Source organism: Rhea americana, unplaced genomic scaffold (assembly GCF_003343005.1).
Source record: "Rhea americana isolate MKP2758 unplaced genomic scaffold, rheAme1 scaffold_127, whole genome shotgun sequence".
In the NCBI taxonomy this organism is placed as follows: Eukaryota; Metazoa; Chordata; class Aves; order Rheiformes; family Rheidae; genus Rhea; species Rhea americana.
The window spans coordinates 230,267-240,619 of NW_028185339.1; positions in this window are offsets into that span (position 1 = coordinate 230,267).

Here is a 10,353-nt window from a genome sequence, read left to right on the forward strand (position 1 = left end):
AAAGGTTTGACTTATCTTACCAAATTCTGTATTGCATATTTGGCCTTGAATGTTTTTAGATGTCCTTGTCGTAGGGGCATCCACCCTGCAATTTAATCCTTGCAAATTATTAATAACGTTTTGTACAGAGCATGCAAAGAGAGTCTGAAAGTTGTTGCTGGTGGTGGGTTTTTTTGACCTGTGAAATAACTCCTTCATAAGCTAAGGTAATATTACTCTATCTACTGTCACATTTCACTCTTTTACGCTACTCCTATGTTCTCTGTGCTTGAGCCGTGTCTGAGGTGGGGGAGGAGGTGATCAGTCAATTGSGACTGTTCCTTTCTTCACATTTTCAGATCAGCACCCAGTAGTTCCTCTGTGGTGAACTCTGAATTTTGGCTCAGCAGCACTAGATTGATCTTTATCAACAATTTTCACTTATTATTCCCAGGACTGCTTATATTCTGTTCCTCTGCCTTTGGCTTCAGATGCTTTACTCCAGTTTTGAAAAATCATCATTTTTTTATTGCTGTTCTTGGGACATTTAAATCATCTTTTAAATAGAGACCGACACCCATACAGTTCTGCCTACCTCTCTTGGTAGCAATATCCAGGATATTTTATTTGTGATATACTCTTTTTTACTTCATCTTCTCACCAGGATTTTTCTTTCAGTAGGAAGGTTTTCTAATTTCAAGCAGTCTTCGGGTAGTTTTTATTTGGAAAAAAAAAATCACCCAAACTGATGTAATTCTCCTCTTCTTTGTACCCTGTCCCCCTGCCATCACCAAAAAACACTTTGTCATCTGTGTATCTTCTTTTCCATTTTCTTCCCAAAATTGCCTTGGTCTGTGGCACACTTTTTTCCCCCTCTCTTGAAAGGAGTAGTTCTAAAGATATGCTAATAAAATCTTTATCCTACATTATCAGAAGTTCTGCTGTGTAAAACTGTCTCCCAGTTCTCCAGTTGATATCCTGGCTGTTATTGTAACCTACTTGCTTTAGTCACACACATATGCACAATTCCATGCAGAAATGACAGTGAGAGCCTCCAGGTTTTGTGGCTAAGTATGAAGAGGAAATGTAAAAAATAAATCCAGGTTACCTCTGTAATCTTGCCTCTTTGCCTACTTGCGGGCATGCGCTGTATTATAGGCTTTTATAGCTTGGTCACAAACTGTTCCTCAAATGCACTATAATCATAGTATTTTCTTAAACCTTAGTTATATGTATATCATCTTTCTCGAGCTGTGTTCTGCCATCTGCAGACCAGAGGCTGAGAGTCCTGTCTGGACATGGTGCGTAGCTGGCTGTGCTTTCAGTGAAAAACACTGACGGCTAACGGGTGCTAGACAAACACGTGGTCTAGGGGTACAACACAGTGAAATCTTGCTTAYCTTTGGCTGGCACTTGGAGCATTCCCCCAACTTTCTTTGAATTTTAAAGTAGCTACCAGGGAGCCTTGATGCACTGACTCACCTCTAGGGCTTAGGCAGCCCCTGGGAGAAAAACCCCTCTGTCCAGCTGATTTCTGCTCCAGAAGGGAATCTGACTTGCAGTGCCACAAAACTTTGACAGCAAGCAATGGGGGAGAGATTTCATATTGCATGAAGTAATCTAGCAACACCTAATGCAAACAGGCTTTCGCTGGGTTTTCTCCTGGTCTGGGCAATTGTGTATGAAGATGCTATCTTTGCATGTAGAAAACAGTGGGAAGATTATTCGGTTTGTTGGAGTTTTACACAGGACCTCAGGGGCTGATGATGGCTTTGTGCAGCGCTTTCATCGTGGAGTYTGAGAGGGCTGATTTTGACCCCTGGAAGAATTTGAAACTGCCGTAATGAAGCAGAGTTGTGCTGGAATAAAACCGACTTTCTTGGCCGACGGTGCGATGTTTGGGGATTCTTGGCCTTTGCAGCAGGACTCCTGGCCAGGGCTGGCCACAGGCTCTGATGGCTTCTGTGCCTTGCTTGCGTTCAGGAGGCAGGGTGCTTTTGAGGATTGTGGCAAAAAGCTTGCAGACTGCCGAGGAACTGGATGGGGCGCCTGTGCGTGCCAATGCCAGTCTGAGCACTGAGCAGACTTCAGAACGAAGGCTTGCGTGGATTTATTCTCATTAAGGAAAATGTGCAAGTCTTGGTGACAAAATGAGAAGCGCAAATGTTTGTGAAAGGGGAGGAAAATGAAGTATTAGAGTGAAGTTAACTTATCTGCTGTTAGTGACTTGGGGCACTCCTGGCTGCAGGAGGCAGCTGGGCAGCGCAGTGCTGCAGGAACACTCTGCTTTGTAAATTCACTTTGGAAAGTAGGAATTTGGTTCCCCGTTTTCCTTCCACTTGAACAACAAATGCTCTCAGAAGCACCTTCCTCTTCTGTTCAAGGAAGACTCTTCTATCGTAATTCTCATCTGTTTTTATCCTCTATTGGCCCAAACTGTTTAATGCGAATATGGTAAGAAGGACCCAGCCCTCCTTGAAGCTTTCTGAGAGGGCAACAATCTATGTCTGCTTAACAAGTTTCTCCTGGCTTGCTCAGCCTTCCTGCTATTACAGATCTTCTAGAGTTTATAAACCATAAATCTCTTTGAGGAGACCCAATGAGATATGGGTAAATAAAGGGGTCATACCAAGTATCTAAACTGCTCTGTTCAAACCACGTTCTCCTCCTTTTCTCAGTTCCAGGGGCTGCAGCCTACACAGTGCACAAAGCATATCCGGATCAGTGAATACCATATGGTAATTAAAAATATTGTGCATTCATATCTTCTTTTACAATAGTAGCTCAATTCAGAGATTAAATGAAAATGAGTATCTTCTTCATATTGTGTTATCTAGAGAGAGGTGGGATGAAGCCTGTCGTAAATAAGATGTTGTGGAGGAAAGTTTGGTTGAGTTATGTGATTTGTGGTGATGAGATTTGCCATATAACAGTTTTAAATCTAAGCATCACAATGAAATTTATTTTAGACTTTATTAAATATTTTATTCAGTTGATTGTCATAAATGCAGTCCCCAAATTTAGGGTTTTAATGCTGCTATTTTTCATGTGTTGCATGAGCACAGCAATGCATTTCCTACCACACCTGCTAAACCTTCAGGAAGTGGCTATTGATTCCTGAAAGTTTTAGAAATGGTATGGAGCAGGGCACCTTTTTTTTCTTTTTTCTTTTTTTTTCCCATGATAAAAATGTGTGCAAAATGTAAAATAAAGATGCATGTAATTATTGTATAAGGTGAAATGCTAGTATTTTGCAAAGTATTTTGTATCGATGAAATAAAACCAGGGCCTCCTTGCTTGCTAGCAGAGAAATCTGAAAATTGACATTTTTCATATAAAAACTGACTGCAGTTGCAAAATTTTCTTATAMATTTTGTTTCTCATAAATGTATTCTTTCCACCCATCCAATGCTGATTCAGTTTTGCATTTAGAGGAAAACTGCTGTGTTATGGACAGACAACAGTCTTTACCAAAGATCCAAGGCCTACTGTGATACAAACTGGTTGTATGGGTAAAATCTGCATATAATTGTTGCTGTCTTCATAATTTTTGGTTTCTAGCCTTTGTTGTCTCTGGATCACAGCAAACAGATGGTGTTCAAGTTTTATTTGAATATCTGAGTACATTGGAAATGAGGCGAAATGAATTCAGCCATCACTAATAAGAATAATGCCAAACCCTCAGGAAGTTTCTTTCCTCCCCAACTTTTCCATAGTCCTGTTTATAACTCACTTTGTTACACAATTGTGTTTTGTCTGAATAGTTTAATGACTGCTCTTTGAGTTGCAGCTCCGGCTTCGGGCAGCACTGGGTGAGTTGCATTGCAATGATGGCAGCTGCAAGGATCTCCATCCATCTGTCCGTCCATCTCATCAGCGTGCAAGGCAATGTTGCTGTTCCAGCTGCACCTGGAGGCTTGCGAGAGTCAAGGAAAAACCCTGAAGTTGGTGGCAAACCCTACAATAAAGTGAGCAACTCACCTCAGATGTAGAAAACTAAACAGATCTCCTCAAAATATGTTTTCTTTTCTGGCTAGGTAAATACATCATGTAGTTATATTTAGAATTTGAATCCAAACAATAACATGTTAGTAAGGTAACTGTTTTCCCCTCAATGGTAACCAGTGACAACTGAAGGCATTAATCTTTGTGTTTTATATTGCTAACCAACCCTGCCAAAAGTTAGATGGCTTTAATAGCTAGCTGGTATTTGTATAACATGTAAGTTCAGCTGTATATTTGCCTTTGATGGAGCAGACTTGCAAACAAGATCTGGCATCTGAGCAGGCCTGTGCTAGACTGAAATTATTCATATGGAGTTGGATAAGTAAACAAATCAGGAATTTGGAGACTTTTTAGGTTATTGAATTTTTTTTCATCTGGTATCTGCCTTTTTAACTTGGAGCTGACCAAGATGGTTTTAAAAACTAAGCTTTTAGGCTTAAAAAGCTCATTTATTTATTTCTAGGATATGTTATTCATACTTGTATTAAACTAATGGGATTTAATAGACTCAAAGTAGTCTCAAAAGTGGAGGAACGTTTTTTTTACAGTATGATGAAATATCTGAGTAAACAGGTCCTATGTGCTTTGCTGCCTGATTTATGCCCCTGAAACGTCAAGCTATATGGCATGAGTGGTTATTTTGCTTGTCAGAGAAATATTATTTCTCTGTGCCGGTCCTTCGATATTTCAGAGTGCTAGAAAAACGTATGTGAGCACTGAAATAGGAATGCCTTTTTAAGGGTGACGTGAGGTAAAGAGGCAAAGTCACAGCACAGGGACTGTGCTGACTCCCTAAATGTGAAACATAGCAAATGCTCAAAATATCAGATGTGTAAGTTGAAATTGCCTCAAGGCAGCTTAATCTTATATGGGAGGAATTGGCATAATGTGTGAACCAAGCAGAAGCTGACCTTGGCAGCCACCGAGCAGCAATAGCTTCTCTGGGACAAATTGTTCCAGAACAGTTYATCGCTCGTGTGAGCACAGACTTGCTTTATTGCTGATCTGGGTAGCGAGTCTCCTGGTTTGATCTCCTGATATGGTCCTCGATGGGATAATCCTGCTCTTCATTCGAAACTTGAGTTTTTTCTTTCAGGGAAATCCTCGATGGCTGCTTTCTTTCTTTCTTTCTTTCTTTCTTTTTGAGAGGAGGATTGTTTTATTTTGGTTTTTGTTTTAATGTCGTTAGCCAGGGATGTAGCGAGAGAAATGCGGCACCTTTCCTAGCACATCGCAGAGGCAGATTGCTAAAACAGCTGTGCCACGTGCTGCCTGCGGAGCACAAGGTTTGTGCGCCTCTTGCACAAGCAGAGAGTACCTCTTAGTACCACGTCATATATCAAATCAGGCAGTGTTAAACTGGAAGGGGGAAGAAAGCTGTTTAATTAAAATAATGCTTTCTTGAATATAGGCCATCTTTTGCTTCCTTTTTGTTTTTTTTTTCTTCTTCTTTTCCTGTTGGGTTTTACAGAAATCCAAGTGTCTCGATGTTCAAATACCCTTGAATATTTTGGCACCTAGGGACTTGTTTCTGCTTCATAATGATTTCGCTTTGTTAACCTGCAGTTGGGTTGTTGAAAGGAGAGTTGGACCTTTTTCTGTTCTTTTTATGGATTATTTTTGGCCCTAAGAAAACCTGTAGCTTTTGCAAAATGATCAGCATCTCTAAACTTAAATGCTGTCACAGCGTCGGACCTCACAGAATTGTGGCTTCAGACGTGCATCCGGAAGTATTAAAAAGCTTGTGTTAGACAGGAATGTTACCCTCAATATAAATTTCCGTAGGAAAAAAACTGAATTTGTCTCTTCTCCACATATTCGCTCCACTGATGTCTCTGTTGACACACAGAGCCACTTTGCTAGGATAATTTTCACTCAGGGTTAACCTTTGAGGGAGCTGCTGAGGGGCAATGCAGCAGAAGTTTTTAAAGCAATCATTTTTAGTCTTCCGATGGGTGTGCTCGGGCAATTCCCCCCCCCCCGCCCTTGCCTCAATTTGCAGCGATGGAAACCTGCAATGAGCCAGGATCGGTTTCCAGTTTGGAGGCTGGCGTGTAACGAAAGGCCACTTGGGAGCTCCCCGAGCTGCCGGCGGGGACGGAGCTGCGTGTCCCTCCCYGGCTTGTGGACAAGCTCGACTGCTGCTTTTCTCACTGCAGTGAGGTGCCCCCGACCGCTTATCGCTCTGAATCTCCCCTGCACTTCTCCATTCCTGCTGCGGCTCTGTCAAGGCAGATAGGATGGCATTTACACCTTTAAAACCTTCAGAACTTTGCACTGACTAAGGACTATGTGGTTTTTGGCTCCAGTTTCAGCGCTTTAGGGCATGATTTCAACCATGTCTATGGAGACCAATTTTCAACATCAAAACAAACCAGTGTAAGTGGAATTTATATTACCTTTTAAAAACGCAAGTCAACAGAGCTGAGGACTCTGCCTCAAGGAAGCCTCTTGGGTTTGTTCAGGGAATTACTACAAATATTTTACATCCTTTTTGGGATTTGAGACAACCTCAGGAAGTGCCTGCCTAGGAAGGCTGTGGAAATACCCAGGCTGCATGGCTGATGCAAGGTGATTTCTGGGCCCACAGCAAAAGAGAGCAGCCCTCTGCTGTGAAATATCTTACGTTGCCTGAAAACAGTTTAATTTTTAGAGCTAGGTTGATTACTCTAAACACCTAAAGGAAATATATATATATATTATATATATATATGTTGTCTAAGCTCAGTGTTGTTTTCAGCTTGGGTGGTGGTGGTCAAGAGCAAAATCTGAGCAAAACTCTTGATCCTGACTGACCAAGCTTGTGCAAGTTTGGGTAGCTCTAAAGGCAAAGAAATATTCTGCTCCCTAGAAATATCTCTGCAATCCTGTGATGGAAATTCTCTGTGCAGTAGTGCTGTAATAGTGGAAGGACTGAACTCAAAGTAAGAAAGTCTGCAGGGAATAGCATGTTAGGATACCACCTGAAGCCCATCAGAAGGAGGAAAGCTAGAGATATCGTAACACTGGGTGGGGGGTACTTCATCATTCTCTGAAATCTGCCTCAGAGCAACTTAGTGCTCATGACTGAATATCTTGGAAATTCAGTAATGGAGTTTCCAATGTGCTCTGCATCATAACTGGGTGGATTTTGACAAGTTCATTATAATTAGTGAGTAATTTCAAAACATTATTTGAAATACAAATAAATCACAGCGCTCATTTTTTTTGAGCTCTGTGCTGCACACGGCACATGTTCTTGCAGACTATGGGAGCTTCCTGAACTTGAGACTGAGTCACTTGCCCCGTTAGCAGCAGCTGTGGAAGTGGTCTTGTCCTTAATTTCTGGGAGACTTCCAAAGGCAGCCTCTGTGTGTGGCTAAACTTTATGCTTACGCTCCAAAAATGCTCACACAGGCTTGAATCCAGCAGAACACTTAAGCTTATGCGTAACTTTTAAGCACTTGGGTAATCCTATGGCAGCATTCGCTCATGTATTTTAAGTACTTTGTTGGATTGGGGTCACAGTCATAGCCATAATTAGATTTGGGTTTTTAAAACATCACTTCAATGAAAGATAATATTTTGCATATACATAGACTCTACAGCATTGCATTTGGAAAAAGAATTCAAAAACCGCTTGCAAGCTGCAGCCCCAACTGTGGTGACGGTGCTACACACTGCATTAATAATGAATGCTGCGGTTATTATGTGGAATTGCACACTGGATTAAAAGATGACAGTTAAAGCTAGTATCTGGAAATTTTACAAATAATATTTTTTCAAAGCTGGCTAGAGCTTCTGCCATCTCACACAGCAAGTAGCACAGGAAAAGGAAGACATATAAAGTTACTGGATTTACATTTTAAAATACCCTGTCCTAGGGATTTTGGCTTGGGTACAAGCATCAAATTATTACAAGATGAATATTTACTTAACTGCTAATTTTATGATGGGAGAGGGCTATGCCAACAAACTGCCAGCTTAGAAATGTATTTTAGTTATCTCAGTACCTTGCAGGCAAATGTATCTGAGTGAAATGTTAGCACCAGCTGTTACAGCTGAGCCTTCCTTTCTTTACTTATCAGCACTGTATGTGTGTATCATGCATTTGTAACATATGTATTTGTGGCGTGTGTTTATAATCGTTCAGGGGAGCTTTATTGTTCAAGAACAAAGGTGGATTTTGTAAAGGCAGCAGATCCTTTGCTGTGTTGCTTCCACTTGACACGGACATTTCAATACTTTTCTCCTGGTTTTGCTGAAGAATCAGATGAGCAGTGTTTTGCCTGGTGGCAGGCAGGCCCCCCATGCGTCGAGGAAGTCTGTGGAGCAGACCACACGATCGCCCTGGTGTCACCCCTCCAGGAGGGCCCTGCTCAGGAGACTCTAGGAATGTCTTTGCAAGAAAGCAGCTTTCTGGATGAATCTGGATCTTAGTATTATTACTATTCCTTGTGCTGTTTGGACACTCATTATTTGCACTGACTAATAAATGGCAAAAGTATCCAAGCTTTTACTCTCCACTGTCTTTGCTTCCCAGCATGTAAATATGGTGCCTCTTTCCTACCTCTTATGTAACTTTGTATGCAAACAGACTTTGTACAAAATGCAAATTGATGCTGTGTGTTACAGTTTCACAACAACTTCACTGTGACCTCATTCGAATTTCTGCCAACTCCCGAAATGGAAAAAAGTTCCAAACTGAACAAGAAAAGGTGGTTATGTAAAATATGTTTATTTGTGATAGACTCAAGGGCAGATTTCAACATGGTATGTTGTGATTATAATACAGAAATATCTCTACTGGATAGCTACAAGGGGCTGACAAAAGTCAGGTGTTTGAGAGGGCAGCTTCCTAATAGAAGTGGGAAGCAGAACTGTAGCCCGCACATTTAAAGTGGGCTGTCTCAAAAATGTTATGCTCTTGTAAAGGTTTCACTGTGGTTTCTGTCTTACAATATTGACTAGCACGAGTTAGGGAGGTGACAGGTGAGTCCGGTCTGCAGTAAGACGGGAGCGTATGTCGGTTTGAGATCGGTTCTACATTTGCAGAGAACAGAAGAGAAGAAACTGTGCAGCCTTGGTGTAACACAGCAGAGCAAACAACTACTGCTTGATATTGTGTTCCATGAAATTTCAACGCTTTATTGAAGATGTTCACTGTGTAATTTAGGTTTTTCCTCTTTAGCATACCAGAGCAAAGACAGAATTCTTCCTACCCCATTAAAGTTTCATGTTACTATTTTGATCCTCATGACTTGGTTTTAAGTATAAAATAGCCTGCCTCACAGTGAGTGCTCAGCATGTTGCTTCATATTTCCACTAACTATCTACCTTTGCCAGTTTTTAAAGCTGTCATGAAACAGAATAGCCTCACTAAATATTTGGGGTGGTCCTGGGTTGCAAAACATAGATTTTGAATGCTCCCCTGTCTGGGAGGAGCATTTGAATCTGATGCCTTTAATTTCATTCTCTACAGAAATGAGTGCAGCTGTGCAATTTCTTTTATGGACATACTGGTACATATTCATAGCTCCCATAAAAGACAGCCCCATTCACAGCTAGAGTTTTATTTTGGCCTCATCTCTAGTTACCTGCTGAATGATTCTCCCTCAATGCACGATAGTTCTTGACCAGGGAGGTGAATTTGGCAGCACTGAAAATGCAGGACCACCTTCCCTTCCCAGCCTTCGGGAAGGAAATGGGAATATGACTGGGCAAGGCCCCAAGCAACCTAATATGACTTTTGATGTTGACCCTCTTCTGAGCAGGGAGCAGGACTAAGATGACCTCAAGAAGTCTCTTCCAACCTAAATAATTTTATAATTCTATGAAGAAGGGGGGGGGGAAGGAGAGGGAGAGAAAAAAGGCAACTCCAAGATATTTGAAAGTATATTTTATAGAAAAATATAAAGTATAATAAAGTATCTTTATAGAAACATGTTACCTTTTAGTTGGAAATGAGTAACACCTCTCTTCTGGAGGGCTAATTTTCTGAGGGAAAATCAATTGCTTTTCTCTTGAAAGACAAATGCTTCACTGAGGGTCTGGGGGGACAGGGATGTATGTCCTCCAGGGGATCATGCTGCTTAGAGCTGCAGGGTGGCTGCGAGCAGCTGCCTTCGGGCACCTTCCTCTGCTGAACCAGCCTCCACCCAGAATAAAGCTGCAGTAGATCTGACTGCTGTGAAATATTAGGCTTGACCTACAATATTTTTTTTTAAGTATTGGCTTTATGTTCAGTCAAACTGAACCAAAATCCATGTACTCTGTATTTTCAGTGTCTTCTGTGGCAACATATGCTGTGTTGTGTGAATCCTGGAGAAAGGCTTCTGTGGAAATATCAGTGTTTTTTTTTTTTTTTTTTTTTTTTTTTTTTTTTTTTTT